Raw genomic sequence first — 19,972 nt, 5'->3', positions numbered from 1 at the left:
GAAGAATCTAATTGAAGACGTTGGATATTGAAACAAGTTTGACTTTTATTTTAAAAATCTATAAAATAATACAAACGAGTGATGATGATGAATCGACGGTGTAAAACTTTTTACACTGACAGTACATAGTAATTAATCTCTCTTTAGAAAAATAAATTTTTATAATTTTTATAAATATGATATCAAAATTATATAATTAAATGATAACATATTTTTAGAAAAAAAATATCTAATGTAAGCTACTTTTAAAACACATAAATTTATTTAATATTAATTTTAAGAAAAATAAGTATAAAATTATATATATATATATATATATATATATATATATATATTACATGTTATTAAAAAAATTAAATTTAATAGAAAAATTAATCTGATTTGAAAAAAGTAAATATATTCATAAACCAAGAAAATTTCACTTAAAAATATGTTGCCAAAAATAAATAAATAAATAATACCCAATTTTAAGAAAAACAAATATCTAATATATTTTATTTTAAAACAAATAAATTTGTTTAAAATAAAATATTGATTTTAAAACATATATATATATATATATATATATATAATATATATATATATATATATAATATATATATATATATATATATATATATTATATATATATATATATATATATATATATATATATATATATATATATACACACACTTAGGTGTCAAAGTTAGCACTTGTACCGTGTCATATGGGTATGTAAGTATTTATACCCATTCCCCTGACCCGCATTCCTATTAAAAATAAATAGATCAATTATAAAATATTATCTAATTTTAAATTTTTTAAAATATTAAAAAGTTTTCAAACAATTTATTATCGAAATAAATGAACATTTATATTAAATACGTAATGGTAACATTGATATAAAAATATTTTTATTTAATGATATAAATTAAAATATATTAATATAAATATATAATGTGCGGATATGGGGCGGAGTGGGTACTAAGGTGTTCATATCCGCACCCGTATCCGTTTATTTTTATGAATAACTATCTGAGTTTATACGCGGATTTTTATTCTACCCGTTGTGGATAAATTTGTTGGTGCCCATTTGAGATGGGTCAAATTATCATTCCTAAGGGAGAGGGACAGATTTAAGTGTATGCAATTGGGTGCAGGTGTTCCCATTTGTTTAATTTTTTATTTAGTAAATGTTTAGTTATTTTATATTAATATCATTAAATATTAATTATTGCCCCGTTAAATTAGATATTTTTTTTCAATATTTAATTATTTTATTAAATTAATATCAAATATTATTTATAAAGGTAATAACAAGTTATCTTATAGTCATTTAAATTATTTTTTTGTATTTTAATTATTTTATTTTTCATTCTTATTTATTTATTCAATAAAAAAAATTTAAAATTTTTTATAAAACTTTGCAAGTTCTATTATTTTGATTGATATAAAAACAATCTTAAGAATAATAAAAATAATGTCATCATTGTTAAACAAATTTATTTTTATATAACATTGTAGTAAAAAAAACTTTTTATATATATATATATATATATATATATATATATATATATATATATATATATATATATATATATATATATATATATATATATATAAACTTTATATGCCATTCAGAAAAATTAAATATATTTCTGAAACAATCAATAGAATCTCGTTTATAAATGTGATAGCAAAATTATATTAATAAATGATTAACATTGGCATAGAAAATCCTAGTTCTTCACAAAATTTGGATTTTTGAAAACCTACCCTTTTGAAAACTTTAAGCAGCTTATCTCATAAAGTCTTCATCTCACATATTAGGAATCAAAAACACTCTTTCAAAAAATGTTTGGAATCAAAAACTCTCTCGAAGTAGGGTTTAAATAAAAAACGTAGTCCATCTCTTTAAGGTTTCTTTCAATTGAAATTGTTGATCGGTTTCACTATCGATTTAGAATATATCTCAATTTGCTTAAATATAATCGGTGTTCCCTCCTTCTTGTGGTATTACCTTTTAAGCACTCTCCTATTGTATTTCCATCTATTTCTATGCATTTAAAAATATTAGTCTATTTTAAATATTTCTCATAACATATCTTACTTTGTACTCAACAGTACTTTGTACTCAACAGAGAGACTCTTCGTGCAAGAAGGTTTTATATCGCACGTTTCAAGGATTACATGAGGTAATAATAAAAGATTTCAATGTTTAATAGATAAATCATATCACTTCATGTTTTAACATGTTTCCATTTAATTTAATTTATTGTTTACGTTTGTAGATATATGATTATCCATCATCATATGACAAAGATGTTATTGATAATATCCGACAACTTTGGTCTCAATTCTTTTTGCAAACAGTTGAAGAATAACATCAACTTGAAGACAAAGATGGTGTTTTATAAGAATTAATATTGACTAACATTATTTTTTTAATATAATTTTCTTTTTAAATTGGATTTACACTCTTTGGTATAATTTATTAAATTTAAACTAAAATATGTGACTTTAATTTTATTCAGTTGAAATAACAATAAAAAATTTATAGGTGTCAAATGTAACCTCAATTCGAGTTAAGATTATACAATTATGATGTATATTTTTTCCCAATTAAAATTAAATCACACTCGATGTCATTTATAAAACCAACTTTAATAAAGAACATGTGTGATACATATGTCATACAAACACTATAAGAAAAGTTATACGTCCAATTTAAGAAAAAAAGTGTTAAAATTATAACATCCAATTTTGGAAAAAATTAGTACGATATATATGTTATACATCTTTTTTTAGTAAAAATAGGTGTCATAAGTTGGTTTCTAATCAAACTATTCTCCATTAAACTTTAATATTGATTTTTGGAAAAAGTATGTATAATTTATAAGTGTTTACACCTCTTTGAAGGAGAAAAAAGATATTGAATGTTAACTTTAACACCAATATATAACACTTATAACACTAATTTATTATCGGTGTTAAATTGATTTACCATACATTTTTTAAAATAGATGTCAAAATCATATTTACAATACCGTTAACAAACTCACCGGAAAAAAATCAGTATTAAATATCTAAAAAAATTAGTGTTAAATTCTCTATCTACGCTAGTGCTGCTATATGTCTGAGGACTTCCCACAATGTTATTTAACAAGTTACAACACTTATTTTTTTTATTTGAAGTCGTGAAAAAAAAATTGATTTGAAGTCTTGAAATGTTTTTATTTATCTGAAGTCTTAGAAAAGGATAATTATCGAATAATATAAAATTGCACACTTTCTTTCATATCGATGATAATAAAATTAATGTTTGTGAAGTTCGTTGTAGACCACTTGCCGGGATATCTCTTGTATTTTTTTTCCATTCAATTACAAAGTGTATGTTTTTTAAACTAAAATAACATGATGTCTTTCAATACTATTAAAAATAAATAATAATAATAATAATATAAAGAATTAGGAGAGACTAAACTAAATAGTAGATACAAAATAAACAAATTGTCTTGTTAATATTTTTTTAATTAAAACCATTAAGAAAAATCAGGTAAAGGGAAAAAGATTACAATACTCTAATTTGATGGTATCTCATATTCAATAAACAAATTATAGACTTCTTGTGGTAGATTTTACTTTTGAAAATCGGTGGAGTACTAAAGCGATGTTTATAGGGTTTCAACTACCTTAGAGACTTTTGATTAATTTTTTTAAGAGTTGTTAATGTGGACTCTGTCTTTCTAACATATGTAGTCGATTTTCTTAATTGTGAGATTGAGACTCTTCTTTTTAAGTACCTTGGTTTGTCGGTAGGGACTCATCTTAGATTAGAATCTACATGGGACCCTTTAGTCGATTTGATATCCAAGAGACTCCATTCTTAGAAATATATATATATATATATATATATATATATATATATATATATATGTGTGTGTGTGGTGTGTGTGTGTGTGTGTGTGTTATAGTTTATGAGAGAATGTTTGTAAGCCTAAAAGTAAATGGGGGTTGGGGGTTGGGAGTTAGGGACTTTCGGGTAGTTAATCTAGCCATTTTGGCTAAATGGAAATAAAGGTTTCTTACAGGTACTTCAGGCTAATGGTATAATATTATTGTAGCTAGGTATGGTGCTTCAGTCGCTTCCTCTTTGTCAAGAGGAAGAACATTGAGCTTTCAATCTACTTAATCTTGGTGGCAATGTGTGTCTCTTCTAGGGTCAAAAGAAGGAGACCCTTTTGATTGAGTTTTTGATGGTATCTTTAAGAAAGTAAGGTCAAGCGTTGCGACTTCCTTCTGGAAGAACCCTTTAGTTGGGACACATTCCCCTAAATTTCATGTTCCTTAGTCTATTTTCTAACTTCGTTTAATCAAATGGCTGGTGAGAGAGATTGGTTGGGTGGATAACGGGGACCTGGTTTGGAATCTCAGATCGAGGAAGCTCTTCTTTCTTAGAGAGATACATATGTTTAAAAATAATCCATCTATACTCTGGGGTATTATTCTCTCATAGGAGAGAGATATGTGGATTTGAAGGTATACAAGAGAGGGTTTTTTCCTTTGTCGCCTCTATTAATCATGTTCAATTTGTTGGTTCATTGTCGTCTCTTATGGCTAATAATTTAACCATTTCCCTTATTTGAATAGCTGAGCTCCTTATAAAGTGTCAGTCTTCTCTTGGAAACTTTTGTAGGATATATTACCTTTTAGAGAGAACCTGTTTAAAAGAGGGTGATTAATGATGCTAGTGGGATTTTTTTGTCCTTTATGTGGGAATTTGGTTGAATTGGTTTCTCATGTTTATGTCACTTGTCAATTTCTGCTTGTGTGGTATAGAATCTTCATTAGTTGGGTGGTAGGTGGTTCTTCCTAGTGACCATAGGCTTATTTTTTAATCATTCCTTTATTTAGGTTGTAAAGTCAAGTCAAGGGGTGGTTTTGTTATGATCTAGCACACACTAGTTTGGTCCATTTGAAGAGCTCGAAATGATGTCATCTTTAACGGTGTTACAAAAAATATGAAAAAGATGGAGAAGAGTATTTTTTTCTTGGAAAATGGTTTTTAGATAGATCAATGGGTGAACTCATGCATATAGTTTGTTTGACTTCAGAACCCTATCCTTTATCTTAACCAATAGTGGATTGAGTGTTTGCCTTGGTTCTGAGATAGGTTCTGGAATGTGGTTTTGTTATTTTCTTGGTGGATTTTGATTTTTTGATGGTGGTTCTAGCAATATGAACTCTAACCTAAATCCCAAGAGGTTGGTCTTTAGCTGCTTGGGCATTTTCCTTGCCTATTTTGTTTTGTTCGTTGTGGTGTTTATTTCTTGTTGGTTTTTTATTTGTATCCTTTGTAGTCCTTTAGGCACTTCTTGTGCTTTGGGATTGTTTGTATTTTGGTGGTTTAAACCTTTCTTATCAAATATTACTTTAATATTAAAAAAATATACTTAACATAATCTATATTCAGGGACGCCATATCTATTTCTAGAAAAAAAACAAGGCAAATGATAGTAGGTATAATATCTCATCATTGGGTGTCAATATTATCAATACTATCAATATATTAATTTCCTTCATGATAAATGTGAGAGATAATGAAAGTCGTCTACTTAGTAAGATCAACGCGATTTATCCATCTAATTCTTATGTGACACAGAATAATGGATTTTTTTAAAGCAAGAGTAACCATTAGAGAGTTAGACTCTAATCATAAAGAATGTCAACCTCTTGAGTAAGAAATATTAATGGCCATCATCACACCAATAATATATGCATGAAAAGCATGAGTAATACCTAAATGCTTAGCAAAACAATCAAGTATGGGAGTAGAGCTATCAAAAAATATACCAAAACATGCAACCACCTTGGGGCTTCCAAGAACAACATTGTCAATATTACACTTAATCCAATAGGTCTTATGAGGGTGCCAATACATTTTTTGATCACTGGAGCTTTATGGGGGTAGACCTTTGAAGAAAATATTTTTAGGATCCGAAATTCCTATATAGAACTTGATGCAGGTGACCTAGTGTCATTGATAACAATACTGGCACACATATGATTCACGACTATTTGGAACTTGATCTTATTATCATTAAACCAAGCTTGATTCCTACAATGCCAAATGGTATCAATAATATTAATGATGTATGCAAGCACAATCTCTATATATTGTTGAGACCAACCACGATTACATAAATTAATAATACTATCAATATCATAGATGACTTACATTTTCAAAATAGAACCAAATCAATGTCGTATTTGTCTAACAAACATGCATAACAGTCCAAAAAAGCTTTCAAAGCACAAGAGATTTTGAAGGAGGAATGTGTTACATATATTCTTAAAGCACATAGATTTTGAAGGAGCAAAATGCTGATAAACATCCTTGAAGGTGAGAGTTCCATGTAATTGCTCTGTCTGTAAAGTATAATTTTATCTATGTTTTGATGTTTTACTACATATTTAGATTTTTTCAATTTATATTTTTATCTAGTTGGTGTCCTTCACAATTATCCCTGATTTTCTCTTAGGTTGAAATCATTCACATTGTTTTTAAAATTGAGAAATTGATCAAAATTTAATTATGGCTAAAATTACAAGTTAGAGACTTGAAGCATTATTTTTTTACAAACTTGACTCGAGTCATAAATTTGTTTGACTCAAATCATGAATAAATCAGAAATTTGGGTTTTAGAACTAAAAGGATTAATTTGATTCAAGGTCTTTCCTGACTCAAATCAACAGGCACCTTGACTTGATTCATAGCCATGTTTGACTCGAACCATGAATGAATTCAAAATTTTGGAATTCATTCGGGATATGTGACTTAAGTCATGAATTTTGCTGAATCGAATCACATGATTCAAGTCATGACTCGAATCAAATAAGCTAAATCCTGATTTTATCATCTTGATTCAAGTTACTCTTTCATTTGATTCATATCATTATTTTGGGTTTTGACTCAAATTTCATTGCTAGTTTTTCACCTATTTTGTACCTTATCTCTAGCACATATAAAAAGAAAAAAAAATCTCTCTCTAGATAATCAATAACTTTGCAAAAAATAGTTTTTGCATTCTCTCAGAATCTTTGAAAACCCATGATTTTTTTGTCAATCACAAAAACTTTATATAAGTTAAACTTGAAAAAAAACTTCTTCCTTTAGTTGATTTCTTGAGTGTGAACAAGTTGTGTGTGTGCTTATTCTGAAAAGCTTCACCTTCAACCTTTAGCCAAAAAATACTATTTTTGTAGTTAGTCAAATCTAAAGAGAGAGTGTGAGTGGTATTTGTGAGATACATTAAGGACTCTAATGTTTTTGTGAAGTTTGTTTGTGCTTTTATATTGAAGAATCAGAATGTGACTGAATTCTGGAGATTGACGTCCAGTGAAGAAAAATAAGGCTTTATTCTCCAAGGGATTTTCAGTAGTGTCGAGTGAAGATCATTGTCGACAAAATATTGGATTTTTTGGCTCTTTCATAAGCTCAAAGACTAGAATAAGGGGACTTTGGTTCCTCTTGCATATCCAGAATCCATTTTATGTCCAAAAGAGTTTTATCAATTGATATAGGCTCTATCAGAGACACCATACCCATAAGAAATTCTTCATAGGCCTTGAAAGACGATCTGGTTCTGACAGGTTCAGACTTGTTAACCGTAATCAATTCTTCAGAATGTGAAGATTTATGTTTGTGCATTCTCAGAGGAGTCCGAGCTTCAACAGCTTCTGGTTGAGGAGCTTTAGAGTCTTTACCTTCAGCTTCTTTGGCTTTTGAATTCTTTCCTTCAAAACCTGAGTAAGTGATCTCCAGATCTGTAAATTTCTCAAATAGCTTTGACTTTTCAGAGTCAAGCCTATCATCGAATCTGACATGGATTGATTCTTCAACAATCTGTGTTTCAGTGTTATACACTTTGTAGCCTTTTTAGCGTTTAGAGTATCCTAACATGATGCACTTTTGTGCCTTAGAATCAAATTTGCTCAGATTCTCTTTAGTGTTCAGCATAAAACAGGAACATCCAAAAGGATGAAAATATGAAATTTTGGGCTTTAAATTCTTCCACAATTCATAGGGAGTCTTACCCAGAATATGTTTTATAGAAATTCTGTTCTAAATATAACATGTTGTGTTAATTGTCTCTGTCCAAAAGTGTTTGGCCACATTAGTCTCGTTGATCATGGTTCTGACCATCTCTTACAGATTCCTATTCTTCCTCTCTATAACTCCATTTTTGTGGAGTTCTAGGGAAGGAGAGATCATGGTAAATGCCATAGCATCAAAGAGTTTTTCAAAAAAATTGTTTTCAAATTCGCCACCATGACCACTTCTGACTTTTACAATTCTGATATCTTTCTCATTTTGCACTTGAGAGCAAAAGGTAGAAAACACAGAATGTGAGTCATCCTTGTGTCTAAGAAATTTCACCCATGTCCATCTACTATAGTCATCAATAATGACTAGTCCATACTTCGTACCATTGATAGAGGCAACTTTCATTGGACCAAACAAGTCAATGTGCAGAAGCTTCAATGGTCTGGAGGTTGAGACAATTATTTTTAGCCTTGAAATGCGTTTTAGAAAATTTGTCTTTCTGGCATGCTTCACAAAGAGTATTTGAAGCTAACTTCAAATTTGGTAGGCCTCTGACAAGATCAAGCTTGTTAAGCTAAGAAATCCTCCTTAAGTTAACATGGCTCAATCGTCTATGCCACACCCATTTCTCTTCATTCACAGACATAAGACATTTTACATTTTGATTTTTCAAATCAGAAAGTCTTATCTTGTAAACGTTGTTCTTCCTCTTTCCATTAAAAATAATTGATCCATCCTTTTGATTGATAGCTTTACAAGACTTTTGATTGAAAATAATGTCATAACCATAGTCACTTAATTGACTTATGGGCAACATATTATGCATTAATCCTTTAACTAAAAGAACATTAGTAATGGAAGGAATTATATTGTTACCTACTATTTTGGAGCCAATGATCTTCCCTTTCTGATCACCTCTGAAATCGACGATGCCTCCGAGCTTGAAATTCTGGTATGCAGATATCAGATGTCATATGTGGTGTCACGACACTAATATCAAAACTTCATACAACAATAATAGTAAGCAGATAACATATGTTGTATACGATGTCATGACACTAGGTTCAGGACATATCACACCAGAAACAATTACAGTGTAAAAAGCAGGAAGCAAATAACACAAGTCAATTGTTAACCCAGTTCGGTGCAACTTCACCTACATCTGGGGGCATCCAAGCCAAGAAGTAAATCCACTATAACAATATTAGTTTTAAGTTCTAAACAACCTCTGGTTTTACAAACTTCTCACCTAATCACTATTCGTGGAATTTATATTTAAGACCCTCCTAGATATGAGACCCTTCTCACTTCCTTTCAATCACACAATAATGATAATAACTGAAAAACAATCAAAGAACATAACACACACTTCCAATGAAACATAATGCTCTCTTGCTTAAAAGCTCATGAGTGATTCACAATTACAACTCAATAAACTCACTCCAATTCAAGTATTAAAGAGATACTAGAATGGATCATAAATAACAACGACAACTAAACCCTAACAATGACAATTTCCAGCACAGCTTCATACTTTTCTTAGGTTTAGAATCACTCTTTAAATAGCCCTAGAGTAGCATGGGCTTCAGGCTAAAAAATCAGCAGATCCAAATCGAATCAAATCAAATCAAATCTGATGTATCCTTAAATGTTGACATCTATTCTGCAGAATCAAATCTGATGTCTCCTTAAATGTTTTGACATTCATTATGTACAATCAAATATAATGTTTCCTTAAATGTTTCATTAAATGTTTCGACATCCATTCTGCATAATCTTCTATAGAATCAAACCAAATGTTTCCTTAAATGTTTCGACATTCATTCTGCACAATCTTCTGCATAATCAAATCAAATCTGATCTAATGTTTCCTTAAATGTTTTGACAACCATTCTTAGGAAATATTGCACACCAGGAACCGATCTTTGAGCTTCTAAAATACGCACTTTGAACCATAAAATACGTGAATTGAATCATCAAAGAATCTTCACTAATCACACACTGAAAAAAATCTTCCAAGAAACTGAAACAACAGCAGGCCGTGATGTCGTACAAGCATGTCAAGACATCGTGTCCAACATCTTGCTATTTCACTTGTTTGAACAAAATGCTGCCAATCATAAAACACATAACTATTAGGGCTTAAGTTCCAAGATTTAGAACATATGCCTTCTTCCTTTCATGTCTCGCGAGCATCCAGAGTCCAGGTATATGACTAGTGTCTTAACTCTGCTGCTAAGGATATCTTCAACATATACTATTTTATACTTATGTACCCATATCTTTTTGGGTCCTTTAGATTTAGTCTTTCTAGAGTTCTTAACAAACTTAGGCTTTTGTGCAGGATATTTATACATGTATGCATAACTGAAACGGGCATGTGGCTTTGTTTTAGCCTTAGGTTTAGAAAGAGTTCTACTTTAGGCCTAACATAACTTTGTTTCCTAGAAGGAACAAAATGTGACTGAAGAGTATTTGGCTTATCATCTTTTTCAGAATTAGATTCGTCATCAGAATCATAGTCAATACCCATTGTCCTATTTCTGCTAACGCCATAAATCATGGAAGCCATCAGACTTTTATTCAGGCTTCTAGCAAGAGATTTTTGGAAATATTTATCATATTTCTTTATGATATCTCCAGAATTTGTAGAGGCTTTAGAAATAATTTTCTTTTCAGGTTTGAGACTCCTGCTTTGAGACACAGAGTTATTGTTTTTCAAAATGAGATTTTCTTCACTCAAACTTGAAAAGTCTTTCTGAAGCTTACAGTAAGCTTATGATTCAGATACATGAATCTTTTTCAGATCCTTGTATTTGTCCAGAAGATTCTGATACTTTTCCAGAACTTCTGATAAACTAGATTCAGGCTCAGAACGAGATAGTTCAGAAAACATCTCTTGATTCAGATCCTGAATCTAATTGAATCGTTTATGCAAGAGCTTTTGTGCAAGCCATCAGCGTCACGTTAGCCTAATCTTCTTCAAAATCGTCTTCTGAAGACTCTGAATCATCTAACATAGCCATTAGTGTTGGTGTAAGCCCTAGAGGCCAATACTTTTGGTACATGTATCGAATTATTTATTAATAATAAAAGGCTTTTTTCTTTATTATGTTTGTTTAATAAAGTCCCTAGAATGGCTAGTCCTTAGTCGAGCTTTGTTTAAAAGGAATATTAATGTATCAAGTGTGACTTAATCATGAGATCCCATTAAACATAAGGATAATATTCTTAAAGTATCCTTAGTCGGGCTTTGTTGTGAAGTTGGATAACATTAAAGCATTAAGATTATTATGTATATAGACTGATGATCACATCTCATGGATGATGGATAAGAAGTTATCAAGTCTTAAACATAGGTATGAATATTAGGAGTAATATCTATACTGGATTGACCTGCTATGAGAATACTATATAGAATGTTATGCAAAATGTCATAAGTTATTCTCATGGTGATAATGGTGTATACCACCCTTTGACCTGAAACCACTATGGACCCTAGATGTAGAGTTGAGTGCTTTATTGTTGATCAAACGTTTTCCGTAATTGGATGACCATAAAGACAGTTGATGGGTACTCCACGAAGCATGCTGAGGGACATGAGTGACCTAGATGGAATTTGCCCATCCTACGTAACAGGATAAGTGTCTAAGGGCCCAATATTGAACTGGACAAAGATGACATAGTTTATGCCTTGTGTTCAATATAGACATAAGAGGAAAAGGGTAATTGTACACACAAGTATTATCACAAAAAGGATTTGTCAGATCACATGATATTTTCGTGTTCTGGGTAGTAGTGATATGTTGCTAGATACCGCTCACTATTTATTGTGTTAAATACGTGATTTAATATAATTGCCAATGTCGCGAAAACCTACAAGGTCACACTCAAAAAGACGGATTGATGAGAGATAGAGTAAATAAGGAACACTGTAAGGTACGGTGCACTTAAGTGAATTGTAGAACATCGTAAGGTACGGCGCACTTAAGTAGAATACGAAATATGGTAAGGTACCACGCGCTTAAGTGATTTTCGGTATATCATAAGATATGGTCCACATACACTTAAGTGGGTTTTTTAGCTTGCAGCCCACACAAGTGGTTCTATAAATAGAACCCTTGTGCAGAAGCATTTCATTAGATGAAATTTCGTTTCTCTCTCTCTCTCTCTCACTCAAAGCTTTCATTCGTAGTAGCTAGCACTGAGACTGAAGGAATCGGTTCGTGTGGACTGAGTAGAGGTGTTGTCACCATTCAACGTTCGTGATCACTCCTTAGATCTGCATCAAAGGTTTCAATCGCCATAAAAGGTAACGATTTCTATCACTGATCATGCCCATTCATAAGGATCACTAAAGGGGAAAATTTTAATTTCTGTTTCATTTTGGATCACTTCTCCTTCAATTAGACCCTTACTCTTGCCTCTGAAGTTCTTTTAGGGTTTTTCCTTCTTTAATTTGGGACATTCATTCTTGAAGTGGCCGGGCTCTTTGCACGCAAAGCACGCGAGTTCTTTTCAATCTCCATCCTTCTTGGATCCATAAGTGGACTTAGAACGACCACATGTCCTTTTTTGTCCTCTGAATTTATCTTGTCTTTTCTTCCAGAGTTGATTAACACATCTGGACAAAAGAGACAATTTATTTTATTCTTCTTATTCCTCTTCAGACTCCTCATCAGTTTCAGCTTGAAGAGCTTTAGTCTTCTCAGATCTTCCTGAAGACTTTAGGTAAACTGACTTGCTCTTCCTCTTGGCCTCATCTTCTTAGAGCTCAATCTCATGTCTCATAACTTAATAGCAGTTACCATAGGTCTCCAACATTTAGGTAGACTTCTGATGATCTTTTTAACATGATCAGCAATAGAACACCCTTTGTCTAGAACCTTAAGTTCTGCAACAAGAGTCTGAAACCTTGAGAACATGTTCTCAACAGTTTCTTCATCCCTTATCTTCAATGCTTCATATTTTTGAATCAAGGCAAAAGCCTTGGTTTCTTTAACTTGAGCATTCCCTTCATGTGTCATCCTTAAAGAGTCAAAAATAGATTTAGCAATATCTCTATTGGTGATTTTCTCATACTCAGTGTATGAAATAGAATTTACCAAGATGGTTCTTGCTTTGTGATGATTCTTATAATCTTTCTTTTGTTGATCTACCATCACTCTTCTTTCAACTTTGTTACCACTTGCATCTACTAGGCGTATGTAGTCATCAACTGACATATCCCATATATCAACATCGTGATCTAGAAAGAAGCTCTCAATTCTAGCTTTCCAATAGTCAAATCTATCTCCATCAAGAATATGAGGTTTAACATTGTAATGATGTCTATCATTTGTTTGAGTAACTGGTGGTGTAGGGGAAGCCATTATGTTTCACGTTGGATCTTTATCTGACACTGTTAGGTGTTTGATAATCTTATCAATACCAGAACCATAACTCTGATACCAATTGGAGGTGGCAAGAAACACAAGAAATGGGGGTTTGAATCGGGTTTCTAAAAATATTTTTTTTTCAAAACCAACTCAACAAAGCAACAATACTTATTTTTATAATGGTTCACTGTTAATGAAACTACCTCCATCCACCCTACCAAGGTGATTTCTCCTTCTCAAGAAGGACTTAATCCACATAACCAAAATTTGATTACATACACCACAAAGACAAGCTGTCATTGTCTTCTTAAGCCTATCTGACTAAAACCTAGTCACTCAAGAAAACCACTATAATTAAAACTTGATTACAGACATCACAAAGACAAACCATCCTTGTCTTCTTGAGTCTATCTGACTAAAACATAGTCACTCAAGGAAACCATTCAAACAAATTTGAGATTTACAAGTTGTGTTTACAAAGAATGCTTCTAAAAAGCATATTAGCACAAGTTAATTTAATGAATATTTCTCACACAGTAACGAGCAAAAACTCTTGTGTGTTTACAAAATTTATACACATAAATAATACATTTTCAGCTATAGCGTGTGTAATAGCGTAGTTATGAGCGTAGTGAATTAGCAGCTTTTTACAATCTTCAAGTATCCTTTATATAGGTATATAAAAGAGTCGTTGGATGGTAGAATTGGAATACTGAATTGTAGTTGTCTCTTTCATAACGACTTCCGTATGGGAGGAAAAATGGTACAATAGTACTGTCCTTAACCTACAAAATCATAGTAGTGGAGGAAAGGGTGATCTTGTACTGTGTACTATTTTCCTGACACAAATCTTTTTGATCTTATCTTCTAATCTACACAGGCTTCTGATAAAATTATGTTGAAGCATTCTTAGAAGGATCAAGAGACAAGTTGACAAAATCTTCAGAACCGTGGTTTTTAGAGTCTTCAGATCTTATTCTTCAAAGTCTTCAGAACTTGAGCGCAGAATCTTGAAGGCAGACAAACATTCAGAGGCTCTAATAATCAAAGTCACAGTTAGAAGCTGTAAGACCCCAATTTTGTCCCTAAGATCCCTCATGGCATCATAGCATTGCATTTGCAAAGCCTTAAGGATCATAAGCATCTTGGTTCCCCTTACCTTTGGGTGGGACCTCTTGTGAGTGGTTTGAGATCACCAAGTGTGCTTGAATTGTATATTATTGCTTTTCTCATCTTTATTCACTAACCAAAAGCACAAAAATATGTCACTAATATCTTTTGTTTGTAGCTTGAGCAATCACAAGGTCAAGAGCTTCAAGGAGATCCTTTGTGCAAAGATATGGTCAAGAGAAGATGAAAGCAAGCATGGCAATGGTTCTCAAAGCTCTTACCCATAAAATATGCCTCCCTAGAATCTCAATTCATCATTTTTTATCAAAGCAAGTCAAAGGGTTTGAAGTTTGTGTCCCAAAGAGCCCTAATTCATCTGTGAGCCCACAATGCCTTGCTAATGAAGCAACCTCAGCCTATGGTCAAATACAATCAAGGGAAGTTCTCCAATTCATCATTTCATGCATATTTGAACTTATTTGAGTTCCCTCAATCATCAATTCATCAATATATGAGTTGTGGACTTGAGAAGTTGATCAGTCAATTCATCTGACTATTTTGAAGTGCATTGAGACCTAACTTTTTATGTGTTGGTCAAATGGAGATGATCCCAAAATAAAAAATGTTCTTAAGGACAATATGAACAACTTTCATGTTCATAAAAAATTGATTTGAAGCTTGTAAGGTCATCTCCCATTCCAAGACATTATAGGTCATTTTGACTGAAACCCTAATTTTGGGTCAACTTCCCAAGAACAGAACTCATTCATTTTTTATGATTTTGGGGTGGGATCAAATGCATTGGAAATATTAAGATGTCTAATTCAAATGTTATGTTGAACACAGTTTCAAAATCTCAAACGAAATACATGTGATAATGCAAAACATTATAGGTCACTTTGGACCAGATGCATTGAAAGGCAAAAAAGTCCAACTTCAAGTGCCCATAACTCCTTCATAAAAAATTCAAATGATGCAAAATTACATCCATAACTCCATGTGTGTCTCAGTTGACTAAAGCCTACCATGAGCGCGCATCTCACATCCGTCTGATCAGCCACGTCAATTAATGAGGCTTGATCAGACGCTTGTGGTTTTTTTTATTTTCTTAATTTCTGTTTTATTTTCTTTTATTTCCTTTATTTTCAAAAATCCATAACTTCTTCATTTTAATTCCAAAAAATATGGGACCAATTGCATTTTTCTCCATTTAAATTCTAGTTTCTAAAACTGATTTTTAATATTTTTTATTTCATCATTTGGTATTTTTTATAAATTTTCTCTTTTCTGGTTATTTTTAATTCATTTTAAATAGTTTTTAATATTCAAAAAATACAAAAATATTTTCCTAACCTATTTGAATGATGATGGATCTATGAAAAATATTCTCATCAATTTATTAATTTATTTGAGATTTATTTGAGATTTTAGTTCAATTAGGTTATTTTTATTCATTTTTTATTGATTAAAAATAGTTTCTGACTTTTAAAAATGCTGAATTTTTTTGTCAAACTTGGTTTGACCTTGTTGAACTTGGGATAAATCACTTGGACTTTTCAAAGTTGATTTGAAGTGATTTTGAAGTTTGACCTTTCTTCAATATTTTAATTCAAGTTTATTTTGGATATTAAAAAATGCCAAAAATATTTTGTTCATTTCTTGACCTCCAATCTTCATCTCACTTCTGCTTTGATTGTTTGACCATGATCCTCAATGTCATTGGTCAACACTTGTTGATTGGTACATACCATTTCATTTAATGCACTTATTTCTTTTCATTATCCATCTTCTTCTTCTTCTTCTTTTCTTTTTTGATCAATGAGTTAAAGGTTGATAAGTTAGCATTGATTAGGGAGACTTAATCTTCCTTGATTCAAATCTAATTCATCTTGATCAATTGATCAAGTGAATGGCTTTGCATTAAGGATAGGTTGTTTCCTAAACCATGCAAAAGACTTAAACCAATACAAGATCGATTCTTTTTTTCTTTTCTTTTGGCATGGCAAGTTGTTGGAACTTGGTTCATTAATCAAGACTTCTAACTTATGTTGTTGCCTACATTATTATTGACCGGCCTCAGATAGTTGTGACTTCTACATAAGTCCAATTATGATTGCTTAACATAGCGCTAAATTTGCCTTATGGCACACTAACTACTAACACTAACCATTAACCATTAACATTTACTTTTTGCACTTTATTTTTATGCAATTTACTATTCTTGTACATATTATTCATTTGCTTTTTTCCCTTTGCTCATTTGAGCACATGTTTATGTTAATGTCATTTGCCTTTTGCTCACTTGAGCACATAATTTGTGTATATACTTTTGTGTTGTGTTGTTTGTTTGTTGTTGACCAAATGCAAAGAAATGGACAAATGGACTTAGACTTTAGGACTTTCCCTATGCAAATTTGGAGTCAAAGAGCAACTAGGCATTGGGCCTTTAGAGTGCTATAAAAGTCAAAGAGCAACTAGGCATTGGGCCTTTAGAATGCTTAATATTGAAGATGGCCTTGAAAGGACCAACTTCTAAACTCTTCTTGTCCATTCCTTGTTTGTTTTGCTAGAATCTCTTGATGTGTGTGTTCTTGTGCTAGGGACTCCAACTTGATCCAAAGTGAAGAACCATTGCCATGTTCATCCAAAGTGAAAGATACAAGATTCATTTAGGATCTCTTAAGAGACTTGTTTGATTGTTGCTTGAGCTTACTATTTTTGCTTGCTTATTCCAAAGGATGGGAGCTACTTGGATCATCAATATGATCTCAAGAGAGGAACTCCATTTGTGGTCTTGTCTCTTATCCCTTACCTCTTGTATGCTTAGGATTTTAGCCTTTCTTCTTCTTCCCTCCACTCTAACCCAAGCCAAAACATTTGTGCAAACATTAACACTTGTTTTCAACATTAGAAACCCAAGCCTTATGCTTTTGATTTTCCAACTTTCTTTTCATAACACTTATTTTGAATTGAATCCTAAGTCAACTTTGGCCATATTTTGTATATACTTTTCATTGGTAAATATAACTCATTCAAATGCTTTTTGCGGTTTCAATGGCCAGCTTCTTAATCAAATTTTCCATAACCTTTAGCTATTAGGTTTGAGTTATCGCTGAGGTAGATGTAATACTCACCTATATCCTTAGTGATGGACAATGAGTCTTCCATGCTTATTATAGGGTTAACCCCTCACTAGCATGTTGAAGCTATCCTCACATGGTGGATTTGTGATTTTAGGTTGCGTTTTCTCCCTTGGATAACAAAAGACCTTAAAGCTTTTGGACCAATCAACTCACCAACTCATTTTTGAGATTTTTACCCCGAACTGCGAGGTTTTGATCCTAATCTTTTTTAAGATGGTACGTAGGCAATGGATTTATCCATCCAAACACAAAATGTAAATAACTTGTACATTCTCTTCTCATCTCTTCAATCATGTTTGCACAAATAAATTTTCACAAAATATCAACCTTACAACAAGTATGAAAAGGGCTCCCTAGGAGTACCTAGGATGTTTTGGGTGCCTAACACCTTCCCATTGCATAACCAACCCCCTTACCCAGATCTCTGACATTTTTACTAGTTTTTGATTTGATAAAACTTTTAGGTTTTTGTTCGTTTTCTAACCATTCCTTTGGATAAATAGAAGTGCGGTGGCGACTCGACTTGTATGGTTTACCTTGGATTTAGTCAATATCTCTAATGGTAACGAATACCCGCTACAGAAGCTTTAGCACGAACATTCATCAGAACCGTTGCCCAAGAGCTTTCTAGACCTTGACATCATCTTGTAAAGTTCTTGTATCTCCTCGGAGTCAGTGTGTATCTCCTCATAGTCACATGTCATTGCTTCAGAGTTAGGACATGTTAGGAAAAGCTACACACTAGACAACCAAATCATTAGTCTATAAAATTGTTCTCTAAAAAACAATGCATTGTTATCATCAAAACTAAATGTCAGATGCAGAACCAAATCTTGTTCTAATAACCAGATGTGTGAACTTTACCCCAAAATTGAGGGAAATTCATTATTTCATCCAACCATTTTATCATGGAGTTTCTTTTTCTATCTTATGTCTTATAATACCATGATATTTGCAAAATTCATCAAACATGTCACCAAGAAACTCTAAACCATTATCGATTCTCAGGTTCTTAATCCTCATTTATATTTGAGTGGAAACCTGCATGACACTCATTTATGATTTCATTAGAAATGTGATTTAACGCAGGTTTTCATACTCTTGTGACAAGGATCTTAATGACAATAATGTTTGATTTTCATCGCCGACAGTGATGTCAATGTTTTCAAAATTGAGAATTACCTGTTGAATTACCTTGTTGAATTTGTTGAAATACAAGAGACTAAGAGACATTTGAATAAACCGTGTGTTTTGAAAAGCATTACGGAGACTTTATTATATATAAAGAGATTATAACTAATTACATGATATAGTCGATGTGGAACTATTCGATATACAAATATTCTTAATATTATATTTACAAATATCAACACTCCCCCTCAAGCTTGAGCATATAAGTCAAATTCACCAAGCTTGTTACATATATAATTAGTTATAGGGTTTCGCAAAGATTTTGTAAACACGTCTGCCAATTGATCATTAGAGTTGACAAAGTTTGTGACGATGTCACCTAATTCGATTTTCTCTCTGACAAAGTGACAGTCTATCTCAATATGTTTGGTCCTCTCATGGAAGACTGGATTTGAAGCAATGTGCAATGCGGCTTGATTATCACAAATAAGTGTCATTGGTCTTGCTTCTTCAATTTGAAATTACTTGAGAAACTGTTTTAACCAAATAAGTTTACATGTTGCCATTGCCATGGCCCTATACTCTACCTCGACGCTTGATCTTGCAACTATGTTTTGTTTCTTACTTTTCTAGGATATAAGGTTTCCTCCAACAAGTACACAATACCCAGAGGTGGATCGTCTATCAATGGATGATCCTGCCCAATCAACATCGAAGTATCCAACTATCTGAGTATGTCCTTTATTTTCATACACTAGACCTTTTCTTGGAGCACGTTTGATGTATCTCAGAATCCAGATAACTGCATCCATGTGTTCCTGATAAGGGGAGTTTAAGAACTGACTTACCACACTAACTGCAAAAGAAATGTCTAGACGAGTGACTGTGAGATAATTGAGCTTTCCAACCAATCTTCTATATCTTCCTGAGTCAGATAGAGGCTCCCCCTGATTGGGTAGTAGTTTGACACCTGGATCCATAGGAGTATCAGCTGGTTTAGCATTCAACAAACCTGTTTCTTCCAAAATATCCATAGCATATTTTCGTTGAGAAATAACCAAATCATCTATAGATTGGGCCACCTAAATACTCAAGAAATAACGAAGTTTATCAAGATCTTT

Source organism: Lathyrus oleraceus, chromosome 2 (genome assembly GCF_024323335.1).
Source record: "Lathyrus oleraceus cultivar Zhongwan6 chromosome 2, CAAS_Psat_ZW6_1.0, whole genome shotgun sequence".
In the NCBI taxonomy this organism is placed as follows: domain Eukaryota; kingdom Viridiplantae; phylum Streptophyta; class Magnoliopsida; order Fabales; family Fabaceae; genus Lathyrus; species Lathyrus oleraceus.
This window is presented reverse-complemented; position numbering follows the sequence as displayed.